General features: G+C 55.7%; 1 protein-coding gene across 2 annotated transcripts in view; it reads right to left on the bottom strand.

Moving 5' to 3' along the window:
* The window catches only part of MGST1 (microsomal glutathione S-transferase 1), an 88,892-nt gene extending 74,668 nt beyond the window's left edge, over window positions 1-14,224 (bottom strand). The window contains exon 1 of one of the 2 annotated variants that reach the window (XM_073564621.1): window positions 14,088-14,224. The gene's annotated coding sequence lies outside the window, so the exon portion shown is untranslated. Of the gene's footprint in view, window positions 1-112; window positions 241-14,087 lie in introns of those variants that run through there. The other variant, XM_073564622.1, reaches the window with a different exon arrangement.
* Between the last annotated feature and the right edge of the window lie 1,856 nt (window positions 14,225-16,080).

Genomic DNA, 16,080 nt, shown 5'->3' with positions numbered 1-16,080 from the left:
TGACCCATTTCCAGAAGCCCCTGGCCCTTAAGGATTGCCCAGGCCGGGATCTGGAGGTCGGGCTGGGGCTTTTAAATTCTAAGCGGATCCCCATGAAGTTTTGGGACTTGACCTGGCGTTGCTTCCACGGGAGGCTGTATGTAAGGGACAACTTGAAGTGCAGGAACTCCGATGACCGGGGTTGCCCTCGTGAGGAGTGTGGCGACGTGCTGGAAAGCATGGAGCACTTCCTGCTTCATTGTCCCTTTAATGCAGAGAAAAAAAAAATGTGCATGCCACCTTAGCTTTTTGTTTTAAAAACAGGACATATAATGGATATTGGGCTTACAGGTGCCAAACTTGGGCCTTGGGTATGTAAATGCTGTGTTTAGTTTGTATATTAATGCGTAAGTAGATGGGATGGTATTGAGAGTTTTGGAAAATGTCTTTTGGTTGTGCTTTGGTAAAAGGAAAAACATATAACACACGTTTTTTTTGTTTTTTTAGTTAGAATGTGTGGATGGGGTGTAGTCAGGTTGGGAGGGGGGTGCATGGGGGGTGGTGGATGGATGACCGGATGCCAAGAGCAACATGAAGGAGCAGGGCAGGAGAAGTAGACTCTGCGGACCCTGGAAATAATTTTCGTGTGGAATCAAAAGGCCATAAACTTTCGTGGACCAGATTTTGCAGTGACAAGGCTACAAACTTGTAGGACCTGCGGTGCAAGGTGGTGGGAAAAAAAAGGCTGCGAACTTGTTGCCATGTGTGGGAGAGGAAAAAAAAAAAAAAAAAAAAAAAAAAAAAAAATCTTTGCTGTGTAATAGGAGGTAAGGTTTGTCGGCCAAAGTGGCAGAGTTCTTGTTTTTTTCAAGGCGGAGGGCCAGGAAAGGGTTATTTTCGTTTGGTTTTTGTAAATAGTAAAATTGTAAATAGTAAACTAGTAAAATCGGTGAGGTGTGAATGGGGGTGAATGGAGTGAGAGTGGGGAGTGGGGTTTATGTTTCTTTGTATTCTCTTTTAAGTGGATTCCTGCTGGGGGACCCTAAGCTGCCGAGCTCAGTGGGGGACAAGGAAAGGATTTGGACTTTCAGTTGTTTGCGCATGTTTTGCACATTTTATGTCTGTCTATGTTGGTTTTCTTTAGTTTATGTATTGTGGTTTGTTTCTGAGTGTAATTTTGATAATTTTGTAAAATAAAAGAGTTGGAGGATAGAGCACGCCCAGGAAGAGGAGGAGCATCTGTGCTGAGCATCTGCAGGCTAGAGCCTTGCTAAGCTCCTGGGAAGGGAGGTTTTTTCCTGCAAGGACTTTCCATCTGCCCCCTTCCCAGGAAAGAGGACTTTCCCTGGGACTGAGCGCCGGGGCTGTGCCCCTGGCTCCCACCCTCCGGCAAGCCAGCTGGGGGTGGGGGGCCTCAGCACCATCCGGAGGCCAGGGTGCAGCCAGCCAGTCCCAGGGAGATGGGGAAGAGACGGAGCCAGGAGAGAGGGGGTCGCAGGACCCAGGAGCCCCGGGACACCGGGCCCCCCGAAGCTGGTACCGTGGCGGCTCCTCCTCCCGGAGGAGTGGCGGCCCAGAGCAGAGGTGCAGTGGCAGAGCCCCCCAACATCTGGGGCTCCAGAGCTGAGGGAGAGCCATCCACCATCTACGCCTCCCGCATCCATGCGCACCTCTGCGAATATGAGGAGGCCGCCAAACAGCTGAGAAAACTCCGGGAGGAGTTAAGGGGAGCACGAGCGGTGGCTAAGAACCGGCTCCCCGCCTCGAGACGAGCTGAGGTCTCCGCCACGGTGGAGAGGCTGAAGGGGGCTATCAGGGCCTTGGAGGAGATACGGGCGGCTATCCTGAGTGGGAGCGGGCCCTTCGCAGAGAAACTGAAAAACGATGACCGGTTTAGAGCCATGACCGGAGGGTCTCCTGGGGGGTCGGGAGGCCCCTGCCAGGTGGAGGGCCAAGAGGAGGAGGAGGATGGCGGAACATCTATGCCTGCCCCACCTGAAGGCCTGGTGAGCAACAACACCCAGGTAACATGCAGCGGGGTGGCCCCTGAGCAAGTGGCTCTCCCACCGGACTCCAGTTACTCTGAGGAAAGTGGGGGCGAGGGGGAGGCTGGTGGGAGTGGGGACAGTAGTAGTGAGGGGGGCTGCCTCGTCCTACAACAGGTGAGGCAGATCGAGTCCCCAGAGCGGTTTGGCACACTGCTCTTTGGGGATGAGGTCTGCCCTGAGGACGAGGCAACCGGAAAGAGGAAAAAGAAAAAAAACAAGCGCAAGCCAAAAAACACCGTGGCTGACAAACTTATGTTTGTCCCTCTTTCCGGGGCCCCTCTGTCCCGCTGTATGGAACCCGCTGCCCACCCCGGCTCGGGCCCTGTGGTGGGTCCGCAGCGGGGGCGCGGGCAGAGTGATGTGTGCCTGGACCTTACCGTCACATCTGGTGGTGGCGGTGAGGGTTCAGGCAGCGACATGGAGGTCGGTGCTGGTGCCAGTGGTGTAACAGCCGCTGGCGGTATTGGCAGTAGTGCTGTCCGGGCTCAGTCCCCGGTGGCAGGGGGGGCTGGCCTGGCGCTCAGCACGGGTACAGCCAGGACCGCACCTCCGGCGGTGAGTGCTGGGGTCTCTGGATCCCCCACGCACGGGTCCGTTAAGTCTGGTCCACTTATGGGGGTCCAGAGACCTAGAAAGGGCGTGGAGGCTGCTGTGAAGCAGCAGCTAAAAAAATGCAAGGGGCTGGTAGCTCCTCTGACGGCGCCCGTGGCAAGAGCGGGGTCCCCGGCGCGTAGACCCAAAAAGGGTCCGTGCTGGGGGCACCGCCGCCGCTGGGCGACGAGGGGGAGTGGCCAGCCCTGCCAACATCAAGTGGTGGGTTCAGGGGCGCAGTGACAGTCCGTGAGGGGGGCGTGGCCTCCCCGAGTGTTGCCCAGCCTGCAAAGGCTGCGGCATGCGGGGGGGGTGTCCTCCTCGGCCGCTGTCCCGCCCGCTGTGCCCGCGTCACCTGGGGAGGGCGTGGCCTCGCAAGGGGTCACTGCTCTGCCCGGGGTGGCTGCGGCCGGCGGGGGGGCGTGGCCTTGGCGGGCCCACTGCCTCCTGTCCCGCCTACCCCCTCAAGCAGCATAGTGCCCCCAAAAGTCGGTAGGGAGTTGTCGGGGTCCCCAGCCCGCTTACCTCCATCTGGTGGTGCGGGGGCTCTGGCGCTCCTTGGGAAGCCGGCGGGGGCGAACAGCAGAGGGCAGGGTGCGGTGGCAGTGGCCGTCCCTGTCCTCAGTGCAAAGACACCGCAAAAAGAAAAAAAAGTGGAGCCAGAGAACCCAGGAGCTGCTGCTGCTCCCAGGCTCGGGCAGGGCGTACTGAGTGCGCTCTGCTCGGAGGTATTTAAAGGGGCAGCGGCACTCCTGGACAAGAGTTGGAGCAGTGCCAGCAGCTCCAAGGAGCAGAGCACTGGCCAGTCAGGGCCCCCAGCAGGCAGGCAGGGGTACTGCAACACCAAGTCTGCTAATGTAAATAGTGGTCTATCTGGAAGTGAGAGTGGGAGTGAGATAGGAGATATTTTTGAAGAGCTGTTTGAGGACATAAATGGTGATGTGAGCGATATGGATGAGGGAGTGAGTGCGAGTGTGAATGTGGCAGTAAATGCTGGAGTGAGTGCCGGAGCGAGTGGAAATAATAAAAGAGTGAACGGGAGAGTGAATGAGGGTGCTGGCACAAGTGGTGGTAGTGGTGGGAGGGCTGGCCCGTCTGCCCCCCCATCCGCGAGGCCCCAACGTAATTATGCGGGGGTCGCGGCTGGGGGTCGGGGTGGTTCCGGGGGGGTCTCCTCGCCTCCGGGCTCCGGGGACGGCGGTTTGCACCGCCGTTTCCTGGAGGCCCTCCAAAGGGGAGAAAGATCGATCATGGTAGAGGGGAGGACAGTGGACCTGTCTTTCTGGATAGAGAGACATGGCCTAGCAGCCTTCCAAAATCAAAGGGAGGGAGGGACTGTTTGGTCTCTCCCCACAGCCGGGCAGGGGCCGCCAAGAAGGAATGTGGTCCGTCTTAGGTGGGGGGGCAGTGAAGCTTGTCCACCTAGGAGCAAGGTGGTGGAGCTCCTCCTTAAGATGGGCTTCGGGGCGAATGACATCTTTGCCCTGATACACCCTTCGGCGTCCCGCTTCTTCGACGTCAGCTTCGTGCGGCCAGAGGGGCTTGAGCTCTTCTGGTCAAACTACGAGCTGGTGCGAGAAGAGCCCGGATGGCGAGACTTCGTGGCTCAAGCGGTGTCTCGCCAAAATTCCGTCAAGCGAGTGACCATGGTTACATGTAACGAGTCACTCGCAGGCGTGGACATCATGACGTGGCTTTCCCGTTACAGGGAGGTCACCGAGGTCCCAAAAAAGAACAGGGACGAGTTTGGCATCTGGTCGGGGTGCTGGACCTTCATGGTCAAATTGAAGGTTTCCGGCGGCACGGTCACCCACATCCCTTCCTCGGCGTTCCTGGGAAGGGACAGGATCCTGGTCTTCTACCAGGGGCAACCGAAGGTCTGCCACAAGTGCGGCGACCCCACTCACTTCAGCGCCAACTGCAAGGTGCAGAAGTGCGCGTTGTGTGGTGGGGTAGGTCACCTGGCTGCCTTGTGCAAAGACATTCGGTGCCACCTGTGTGGTGACCTGGGTCACCCTCTCAGCCGCTGCCCTCGCTCTTTCTCTAATGCCGCCACAGGCCCGGTGGGGGGAGACCGCGGGGGGGCAACCCCCGGTGGCGCTGCTTCTGCTGTGGCAGGTGGTGGCGAAGGGGGAAGGGCTGAGGGGCCAGTGAGGAAGGGCAATGCTGCAAGGGGCCCCGCGTACCAGCGGAGGCAGGAAAAGCGCCAGGGAGGTAAGGGACAGGTGGAGCCTCGGGCAACCGGGGTGATGCCTGCTCCTCCCTCCAGGCCCGTGGCCAAAGCCTCTGAGGCCCTGGGGGAGAGTGCGGTGAGTGAGGAGATCAGGAGGATGGAGAGAGAGGAGAAAGCGGCTGACTCGGACAATTCCTCTCAGTATGAAAGTGTTGATGAGGATGTCCAAGAGCAGCCTACAGCACCAGGTGGCAAAACCAGGCGTGCCAAGCGCAAAGCGGTGGGGAGGAAGGCTGACAAGCCTTCAAAGTCCCCCCCGCCCCCGACCACAAGGGTGCATACGGAAGGGCCCGCTGACCCCCCTCTGATCAGACTCTCCAACCGGTTCAGCGCCCTCGGGGGTTCAGATGATGAACCGCAAGACGAGGGTACTGGGCCGGGGGCAACACCGGAGGGTCCTTCAGGGGATGGCGGAGTCCGTCCCTCAGGGGGCATTGCTCCTCCTGAGGGGGGGACAGATCTGGAACCCGGGGGCGAGGACACCGGGGGGGGTGGGATGGACACGTCGGGAGCTTCCCTGAAAAGGAAGGTGTCTGACCCCTCCCCAGGAGGAGGTAATAGCGGGGTAGGGAAGAAATTGGCCATCCAACTCGATCACCCATGATGGCTGAACTCGCCCCGTTGACGCTGGCGTCTATTAATGTCGCCAGCATTAAGTCAGATGCGGCTCGCTTCACGGCCTTTGATTTTTTCTCCCGGATTGAGGCAGAAATTTTATTCTTGCAAGAGACCAGACTAACTGACATGGGGGCCATCTATAAAGCACGGAGGGAGTGGAGGTGCGGGCCCTCATACTGGTCTCTTGCGGCCGAGCCGTATAGCGGGGTGGCAGTCCTTTTTAAGACTGCAGCAGTTGAATGCCGACGGGTTACTGAGTTGGAAATGGGGAGGTGCCTGATCCTAGATGTCTTCATGAGGGGACAAGAGCTCCGGCTCATCAACATCTACGGCCCGCAGTCCAAGTGGGACCGCAAATGTCTCTTCCTGAGGATCAAGCCCTTTCTTTTTACGAGCCGACAGGTGGTCTTCGGTGGGGACTTCAACACCATTACGAGGTCCCGTGACCGGGGGGGTCCCGGAGATCGCCTGGCTTATGATAGCGTCGCGTTGAATAGCATAGCCAGTGAAGCTCGCCTGGTGGATGCCCACATCCGGCACACCCCAGGTCACGGAGGTTTCACCTACCATAGGGGTAGCTGTAGGTCTAGAATAGACAGGTTTTTTTTGAAGGAGGACGCCATCTTTTCTGCTGTGTCCGCCGTTGAGGGGGAGTTCTCCGATCACTGTCTAATTTTCTTTTCTCTGAATGTTGCAGAGACTCCTCGGATGGGAAGAGGGCTGTGGAAGCTCAATTCGTCCCTGCTGGAAGAAGCGGAGGTGAGACAATCCTTCGAGGATTTTCTTCAGAGCCAGGTACCGCTGTTGGATCTCTGTAGTAGTAAGTCAGAGTGGTGGGAGATCTTCAAAAAGCGGGTGGCGGGGTTCTTCCGTCAGCTCTTGAGCCTCAGGAGTCTGAACAGGCACCGCTTGTACCAGGCTCTGGAGAGGAAACTTGAGCAGCTTGTCTCGACTGGAGGTGACCGAGAGGAAATCTCCAGAGTGAAATCTTTGCTCAAGAGGTGTCAGTATGATAGGCACACATCCTTGGTTTTTGAGAGGGACTTCGGGAAGTACCGCTCGCCCGACCCTTACAGAAACAGTAAGATGTCAGTGAATTGTAAGATGGTGACAGGACTGATCGACAGTACGGGATCCCTGAACAGATCCAAATCAGGGATCCTGGAGGTAGTCAGATCCTTCTACTCACACCTCTTGGAAAAGAAGGATCTGGATCAGGACAGGATGTCGGCTTTCCTGGCTGAAGCCGTCCCTGAGCCAGGGGGTGACCCCTCTCTTGGTGTTTTGGCAGAAGAAATCAGGGAAGAGGAAGTGAGACTGGCCATTGATGGGCTTCGGCTCAAGAAATCGCCAGGTCCGGATGGCTTAACATCTGAGTTCTATAAGACTTTTAGGGACTCCTTGGTCCCCCTCTTGACAGGGGTCTTTAATGAGTGTCTCTCCTCGGGCACTCTTCCCGGCTCAATGAGGAAGTCAGCCCTCATTATTCTGTCAAAGGGTAAGGATCCGTCCCGAATCGAGAACTGGCGTCCCATAGCGCTTCTCGATACGGACCGGAAGGTTCTGGCCAAGGTGCTGTTTAATCGGCTGGTGAAGTTTGCACCCCGGCTCCTTTCAGGGGCCCAGCATTGCTCTGTTCCAGGCCGCAGTACTTTTAGTGCTGTGCTCGGTGTCCGAGAGGCAGTAGAGCAGGGTAGGGCAGGTCACTGGAAGGGGTACTTGCTGTCATTAGATCAAGCGAAAGCCTTTGACCGGGTCAACCACGAGTACCTCTGGTCCGTCCTTTTGAGGTATGGTCTGCCTGGGAGGTTTGTAAAATGGTTAGAGATCTTGTACCAAGGGGCTGAGACTTTTCCGCTGGTTAACGGTTGGTCAGGTCGTCCTTTTGAGGTGGGTTCTGGGGTCCGTCAGGGCTGTCCGCTGAGCCCGCTTTTATACGTGTTCGCGATCGATCCCTTCTTAAGGAGGGTAGATCGTGGACCGTTGGCGGGAGTCGGGATGGACCGGGCGGGCTCTGGCTCCTCTCTGAGGGTGGTGGCGTACGCCGATGATGTTTCCCTGTTCGTATCCTCGAGAGGGGAGGCGGACTGGGTCATGTCGGAGGTAGTGCGCTACTCGGAGGCATCCGGGTCCATGATCAACCGGGATAAGTGTGAAAGTCTCTGGCTGGGAGGGGGAGATCCTAGTTTTGATCTCCCGGACACCCTTCCAGGGCCCCAGGCCACCGCCAAAATTCTAGGCATCGAATTTGGCCCCGGGGACTACCCCCAGCAAAATTGGGAGGGCAGACTTAAGATCGCCGCCCAAAAGGTGGACCAATGGAAGGGTTGGTCTTTAACCCTGAGGGAAAGGGTTGCCCTGGCTAAAGGCTATCTGCTACCTTTATTGATATACCTGGGCAGTGTGTGCATCTTGCCGGAACCTCTCTGGACGCGGGTCTATAGCCTGTTCTTCCAATTGCTATGGGGGAATAGGCTTAACCTAATCAAGAGGGAGGTTACATACCGTACGAGGAGACTAGGCGGGTTGGGTATGGTCAACCCGGTGGTGTTTCTAGTAAACACCTTTCTTAAGACTAACTTCTCCAACCTCTGGCTAGAGAGGGCTCCTCCGTGGGTAGTCTCCTGCAAGGGTTGGCTTTGGCCTTTCTTCCAGGAATGGGGAGACAGGAGGGCGGGTGAAGGACCTACGCACACCTCATGGGCATCTCCCGGCTTATGCTACCCCGGTTCTGAAGGTGATCCGCCGGTGGGGTCTGGGAATGTGGGAAATCAGGACCATGTCGAGGCAGTGCCTTGACAGGAGGGTCCTGTTGACCCATTTCCAGAAGCCCCTGGTCCTTAAGGATTGCCCAGGCCGGGATCTGGAGGTCGAGCTGGGGCTTTTAAATTCTAAGCGGATCCCCATGAAGTTTTGGGACTTGACCTGGCGTTGCTTCCACGGGAGGCTGTATGTAAGGGACAACTTGAAGTGCAGGAACTCCGATGACCGGGGTTGCCCTCGTGAGGAGTGTGGCGACGTGCTGGAAAGCATGGAGCACTTCCTGCTTCATTGTCCCTTTAATTCAGAGGTTTACAACAGGGTGGGTGTCTCCATACGTTGGCCGCGGCTGGTGTCCCTCTCCTACGCTGAATGGGCCTATGGAGCGTTCAGATCCCTGGGTGGCCGGGACCTGTGCACTTTATTCCTAGTCAGTGCAGCGGTTAGGTTCCACACTTGGAATGCACGGTGCCTAGTTTTGACGCGGAAATAACCCTCCCAAGGGATGAGGTGGTAGGAAACATCTTGGGTGACCTGGTGAAGGTCCGTTCTTTGGAGTTCGAAAGGTTGGGTGTGAGGAAGGCCTCTTGGCTTTGGAGAGGCCTCTCCTTTTAAAAACGCACTCAAGGGAGAGCTAGCTCCGTGTGAATGAGGGTAGGGATAGCATAAGTTTCACTGGGTGTGTTAGGGACAGAAGTAGGGGCAGATAGGGACAGGGAGGGACAGGCACTGAGGGACAGATAGAGAGTTAGTTATGATAAGTTAGGTAGAGTAGGGGCAGGTAGGGACAGATAGGGACAGGTTTCTTTTTTAGGGACAGAAGTAGGGACAGTCTTAGTTCTTGAGGGATAGGATCAATGTGTTAGTGAGGGATGGAGCCTCTAGGACCCCGTTTTCCTGGTGGTGGGCTGGTGCATGCCACCTTAGCTTTTTGTTTTAAAAACAGGACATATAATGGATATTGGGCTTACAGGTGCCAAACTTGGGCCTTGGGTATGTAAATGCTGTGTTTAGTTTGTATATTAATGCGTAAGTAGATGGGATGGTATTGAGAGGTTTGGAAAATGTCTTTTGGTTGTGCTTTGGTAAAAGGAAAAACATATAACACACGTTTTTTTTGTTTTTTTAGTTAGAATGTGTGGATGGGGTGTAGTCAGGTTGGGAGGGGGGTGCATGGGGGGTGGTGGATGGATGTCCGGATGCCAAGAGCAACATGAAGGAGCAAAGGAGCAGGGCAGGAGAAGTAGACTCTGCGGACCCTGGAAATAGTTTTCGTGTGGAATCAAAAGGCCATAAACTTTCGTGGACCAGATTTTGCAGTGACAAGGCTACAAACTTGTAGGACCTGCGGTGCAAGGTGGTGGGAAAAAAAAGGCTGCGAACTTGTTGCCATGTGTGGGAGAGGGGAGAAAAGAAAAAAAAAAAATCTTTGCTGTGTAATAGGAGGTAAGGTTTGTCGGCCAAAGTGGCAGAGTTCTTGTTTTTTTTCAAGGCGGAGGGCCAGGAAAGGGTTATTTTCGTTTTTGTAAATAGTAAAATTGTAAATAGTAAACTAGTAAAATCGGTGAGGTGTGAATGGGGGTGAATGGGGGTGAATGGGGTGAGAGTGGGGAGTGGGGTTTATGTTTCTTTGTATTCTCTTTTAAGTGGATTCCTGCTGGGGGACCCTAAGCTGCCGAGCTCAGTGGGGGACAAGGAAAGGATTTGGACTTTCAGTTGTTTGCGCATGTTTTGCACATTTTATGTCTGTCTATGTTGGTTTTCTTTAGTTTATGTATTGTGGTTTGTTTCTGAGTGTAATTTTGATAATTTTGTAAAATAAAAGAGTTGGAGGATAAGACATGATGTAACAGCAGAATAGTGAGTGCAGCTCTGGGGGTGACTGGAGGATAAGACACGATGTAACAGCAGAATAGTGAGTGCAGCTCTGGAGGTGACTGGAGGATAAGACTTCCTGTGAGATCAGTACATGGTGCAAGGATTTGGTGACTCATCAGATTCATGATGTGGGGGGGGGCAGATACTTTTTCCTGTGTGTGATCTGGCGTGAGGACTTTGGTCATGTCATTGCAGCTCTGTATGTACAGGGGGTGCAGATACTTTTTCTTAGTTTAGTAGGTGCCCCACCCCCTACATTGAGAATTACTGAGAATATGGGGCCCTATAACCCTGCGGGGGCTCCGAGCACAGCGAGGCTGCAGGAGGAACAGCAGAGCGCAACTGCAGAGCAAACAGAACAGAGCCGAACCGCAGAACCGCAGAACCACAGAGCAGAACCACAGAGGAGAACCGCAGAGGAGAACCGCAGAGCAGAACCACAGAGGAGAACCGCAGAGCAGAACCGCAGAACCACAGAGCAGAACCACAGAGGAGAACCGCAGAGGAGAACCACAGAGGAGAACCGCAGAACCGCAGAGCCGAACCGCAGAACCGCAGAGCAGAACCGCAGAACCACAGAGCAGAACCACAGAGGAGAACCGCAGAGGAGAACCACAGAGCAGAACCACAGAGGAGAACCGCAGAGCAGAACCGCAGAACCACAGAGCAGAACCACAGAGGAGAACCACAGAGGAGAACCGCAGAGGAGAACCACAGAGGAGAACCGCAGAGGAGAACCGCAGAGCAGAACCACAGAGGAGAACCGCAGAGCAGAACCGCAGAACCACAGAGCAGAACCACAGAGGAGAACCGCAGAACCGCAGAGCAGAACCGCAGAACCGCAGAGCAGAACCGCAGAACCACAGAGCAGAACCACAGAGGAGAACCGCAGAGGAGAACCACAGAGCAGAACCGCAGAGGAGAACCGCAGAGCAGAACCGCAGAACCACAGAGCAGAACCACAGAGGAGAACCACAGAGGAGAACCGCAGAGGAGAACCACAGAGGAGAACCACAGAGCAGAACCACAGAGGAGAACCGCAGAGCAGAACCGCAGAACCACAGAGCAGAACCACAGAGGAGAACCGCAGAGCAGAACCGCAGAACCACAGAGCAGAACCACAGAGGAGAACCGCAGAGGAGAACCACAGAGGAGAACCGCAGAACCGCAGAGCCGAACCGCAGAACCGCAGAGCAGAACCGCAGAACCACAGAGCAGAACCACAGAGGAGAACCGCAGAGGAGAACCACAGAGCAGAACCACAGAGGAGAACCGCAGAGCAGAACCGCAGAACCACAGAGCAGAACCACAGAGGAGAACCACAGAGCAGAACCGCAGAACCGCAGAGCAGAACCACAGAGGAGAACCGCAGAGCAGAACCGCAGAACCACAGAGCAGAACCACAGAGCAGGACCGCAGAGGAGAACCACAGAGCAGAACCGCAGCGCAGGACCATAGAAGAGAACCGCAGAGGAGAACCGCAGAGCAGAACCGCAGAGCAGGACCGCAGAGCAGGACCACAAAACAGGACTGCAGAGAAGAATCGCAGAGCAGGACCGCAGAGGAGAACCGCAGAGCAGGACCACAGAGCAGAACCGCAGAGCAGAACCGCAGAGCAGGACCACAGAGCAGAACCGCAGAGCAGGACCACAGAGGAGAACCGCAGAGCAGGACCACAGAGCAGAACCGCAGAGCAGAACCATAGAAGAGAACCGCAGAGCAGAACCATAGAAGAGAACCGCAGAGCAGAACCGCAGAGCAGAACCGCAGAGCAGAACCGCAGAGAAGAAACGCAGAGCAGGACCACAGAGCAGAACCGCAGAGCAGGACCACAGAGGAGAACCGCAGAGCAGAACCGCAGAGCAGGACCACAGAGGAGAACTGCAGAGGAGAACCACAGAGGAGAACCGCAGAGGAGGACCACAGAGCAGGACCACAGAGGAGAACCGCAGAGCAGGACCTCAGAGCAGGACCACAGAGGAGAACCGCAGAGCAGGACCTCAGAGCAGGACCGCAGAGCAGGACCGCAGAGCAGGACCTCAGAGCAGGACCGCAGAGAAGAAACGCACAGCCCAACCACAGAGCAGAACCGCAGCGCAGGACCATAGAAGAGAACCGCAGAGGAGAACCGCAGAGCAGGACCGCAGAGCAGAACCGCAGAGCAGGACCGCAGAGCAGGACCGCAGATCAGAACCTCAGAGCAGGACCGCAGAGAAGAAACGCACAGCCCAACCACAGAGCAGAACCGCAGTGCAGGACCATAGAAGAGAACCGCAGAGGAGAACCGCAGAGCAGGACCGCAGAGCAGAACCGCAGAGCAGGACCACAAAACAGGACTGCAGAGAAGAATCGCAGAGCAGGACCGCAGAGGAGAACCGCAGAGCAGGACCACAGAGCAGAACCGCAGAGCAGAACCGCAGAGCAGAACCGCAGAGCAGGACCGCAGAGCAGGACCGCAGATCAGAACCTCAGAGCAGGACCGCAGAGAAGAAACGCACAGCCCAACCACAGAGCAGAACCGCAGCGCAGGACCATAGAAGAGAACCGCAGAGGAGAACCGCAGAGCAGGACCGCAGAGCAGAACCGCAGAGCAGGACCGCAGAGCAGGACCACAAAACAGGACTGCAGAGGAGAACCGCAGAGCAGGACCACAGAGCAGAACCGCAGAGCAGAACCGCAGAGCAGGACCGCAGAGCAGGACCGCAGATCAGAACCTCAGAGCAGGACCGCAGAGAAGAAACGCACAGCCCAACCACAGAGCAGAACCGCAGCGCAGGACCATAGAAGAGAACTGCAGAGGAGAACCGCAGAGCAGAACCGCAGAGCAGGACCGCAGAGCAGAACCGCAGAGCAGGACCGCAGAGGAGAACCGCAGAGCAGGACCACAGAGCAGAACCGCAGAGCAGAACCGCAGAGCAGGACCACAGAGCAGAACCGCAGAGCAGGACCACAGAGAAGAATCGCAGAGCAGGACCACAGAGGAGAACCGCAGAGGAGGACCACAGAGCAGGACCACAGAGGAGAACCGCAGAGCAGGACCACAGAGGAGAACCGCAGAGGAGGACCACAGAGCAGGACCACAGAGGAGAACCGCAGAGCAGGACCACAGAGGAGAACCGCAGAGCAGGACCTCAGAGCAGGACCACAGAGGAGAACCGCAGAGCAGGACCTCAGAGCAGGACCTCAGAGCAGGACCGCAGAGCAGGACCGCAGATCAGAACCTCAGAGCAGGACCGCAGAGAAGAAACGCACAGCTCAACCACAGAGCAGAACCGCAGCGCAGGACCATAGAAGAGAACCGCAGAGGAGAACCGCAGAGCAGGACCGCAGAGGAGAACCGCAGAGCAGGACCACAGAGCAGAACCGCAGAGCAGGACCGCAGAGCAGGACCACAAAACAGGACTGCAGAGAAGAATCGCAGAGCAGGACCGCAGAGGAGAACCGCAGAGCAGGACCACAGAGCAGAACCGCAGAGCAGAACCGCAGAGCAGGACCACAGAGCAGAACCGCAGAGCAGGACCACAGAGCAGAACCACAGAGCAGAACCGCAGAGCAGAACCTCAGAGCAGGACCGCAGAGAAGAAACGCACAGCCCAACCACAGAGCAGAACCGCAGCGCAGGACCACAGAGGAGAACCGCAGAGGAGAACCGCAGAGCAGAACCGCAGAGCAGAACCTCAGAGCAGAACCGCAGAGCAGGACCGCAGAGCAGAACCGCAGAGCAGAACCGCAGAGCAGAACCTCAGAGCAGAACCGCAGAGAAGAACCACAGAGCAGGACCGCAGAGCAGAACCTCAGAGCAGAACCGCAGAGCAGGACCGCAGAGCAGAACCGCAGAGCAGAACCGCAGAGCAGAACCTCAGAGCAGAACCGCAGAGCAGAACCGCAGAGCAGAACCGCAGCGCAGAACCGCAGAGCATGCACAGTAGAGTCCAAATGCAAAAGATAAGGACAAGATGCCGAAACCTAGTGAATCCCACCTGAGAGCTGTGAGGGTCCTGGAACAGAAATCAATGTGGAGAACAAACTCCTTCCTGCTTGTGTGAATGCTGGACTATGTCCGCCCTCAGATCACACCCTGTACAGTCACAAACTACACCGCCTGGTCCCCTCCTCTAGGTACAATCCCGTCCTCCCCCAACCCTCATAAGCTGTATAAAGCCCCGTGTCCGTCCAGAATATTCCATCAGAATAAATCCCCAGATCTACGTCCTTCTAAAGAACCTAATCACTGTAAGATACAATATTGTTACGCTCCAGGAAGACATCCAGGCCTCTCTTGAACCCCTCGGCTGAGTTCGCCATCACCACCTCCTCAGGCAGGGAATTCCAGATTCTCACTGCCCTAACAGTAAAGAATCCTCTTCTAAGTTGGTGGAGAACCCTTCTCTCCTCCAGACGCAGAGAATGCCCCCTTGTGACCGTCACCTTCCTTGGTATAAACAGATCCTCAGAGAGATAATTGTATTGTCCCCTTATATACTTATACATGGTTATTACATCGCCTCTCAGTCGTCTTTTTTCTAGACTAAATAATCCTAATTTTGCTAATCTCTCTGGGTATTGTAGTTCCCCCATCCCCTTTATTAATTTGTTGCCCTCCATTGTACTCGCTCTAGTTCCATTATATCCTTCCTGGGCAGCAGTGCCCAAAACTGTACACAGTCCTCCATGTGCGGTCTTGTCAGGAATATATTACTTCGTCGTGACAACGTGAGGAATAATACCCCACAATTTTTGTCCCTACTTTCAGTTCCAGTAAGGAACTTGCAGCTCTCTGGCGCCCCCCTAATCCTCAGGTCAGTCAGGGAACTGCACCTAGGACAATTAGTTGCCAGAAAGGCTGCCTTGTCACGTACTGGCTATCGGGCGCTCTGCAGTGAGGGCGTTATGTATATTACTAGTCCTCAGGCAGGGACTACACACATAAACCATAATCCACCTCACCTCCGCCTCAAAACTGTTCCTTAACATATAATCCTCTGTCTCCAAACACAGACAGCCCCCTCATGCCCTCTCCTGCTCCCACCTGCTAACACTTTCTCTGCTCCTTCTCACTGCTGGCGATATCTCTCCAAATCCTGGTCCTCCTCACCACATTCCCACAGTCATTTCTACCTCCCATCCACGCTCTATCACAACCTTCCGTAACCTCTCCAACCTTATACCCATTCACCCAGCCCCCGCTTCCCCAGTCCCACTAACAGGAGCTCTGTGGAACGCTCGCTCTGTCTGCAACAAGCTTTCCTACATCCATGATCTTTTTGTCACTACCAAACTCTCCTTCCTCGCCATCACCGAAACCTGGCTCACCTCCTCTGACACAGCCTCTCCTGCTGCACTTTCATATGGTGGCTTCCACCTTTCTCACACCCCCCCGCCCCAGCAGCAAACATGGAGGAGGAGTCGGTTTTCTCCTGTCAGATACCTGCTCCTTCACCCCAATCCCACTGCCACCCTCTGGTACCCTCCCTTCCTTTGAGGTGCACTCTGTGCGCATCTACTCCCCCTCCAACCTCCAACTGGCTGTCATCTACCGCCCCCCAGGGCCAGCCACCACCTTCTTTGACCACTTCACCACCTGGTTACTTCATTTCCTTTCCGCAGACATCCCTACTATCATCATGGGTGACTTCAACATCCCCATTGACACTTCCCTCTCAGCTTCCACTAAACTTCTATCTCTCACTTCCTCCTTCGGCCTCACTCAATGGTCTTCTACAGCCACCCACAAAGATGGCCACACACTGGACCTCATCTTCACCCGCCTCTGCTCCCTATCTAACCTCTCTAACTCACCTCTTCCTCTCTCTGACCACAACCTTCTCACATTCTCTTCCCTCTCCACTCCATGTCTACAATCCCCACCCCACAAACTCTCACACCCTCGCAGAAATCTTAAACACCTTGACCTAAACTCATTCTCTGAATCCCTCCTCCCTCTCACAGATGTAAGTTCCTTACACAATGCAG

The sequence above is a fragment of the Dendrobates tinctorius genome, unplaced genomic scaffold, assembly GCF_039654945.1.
Source record: "Dendrobates tinctorius isolate UK_male_01 unplaced genomic scaffold, ASM3965494v1 ptg000464l, whole genome shotgun sequence".
NCBI lineage: Eukaryota > Metazoa > Chordata > Amphibia > Anura > Dendrobatidae > Dendrobates > Dendrobates tinctorius.
This window is presented reverse-complemented; position numbering and strand designations above follow the sequence as displayed.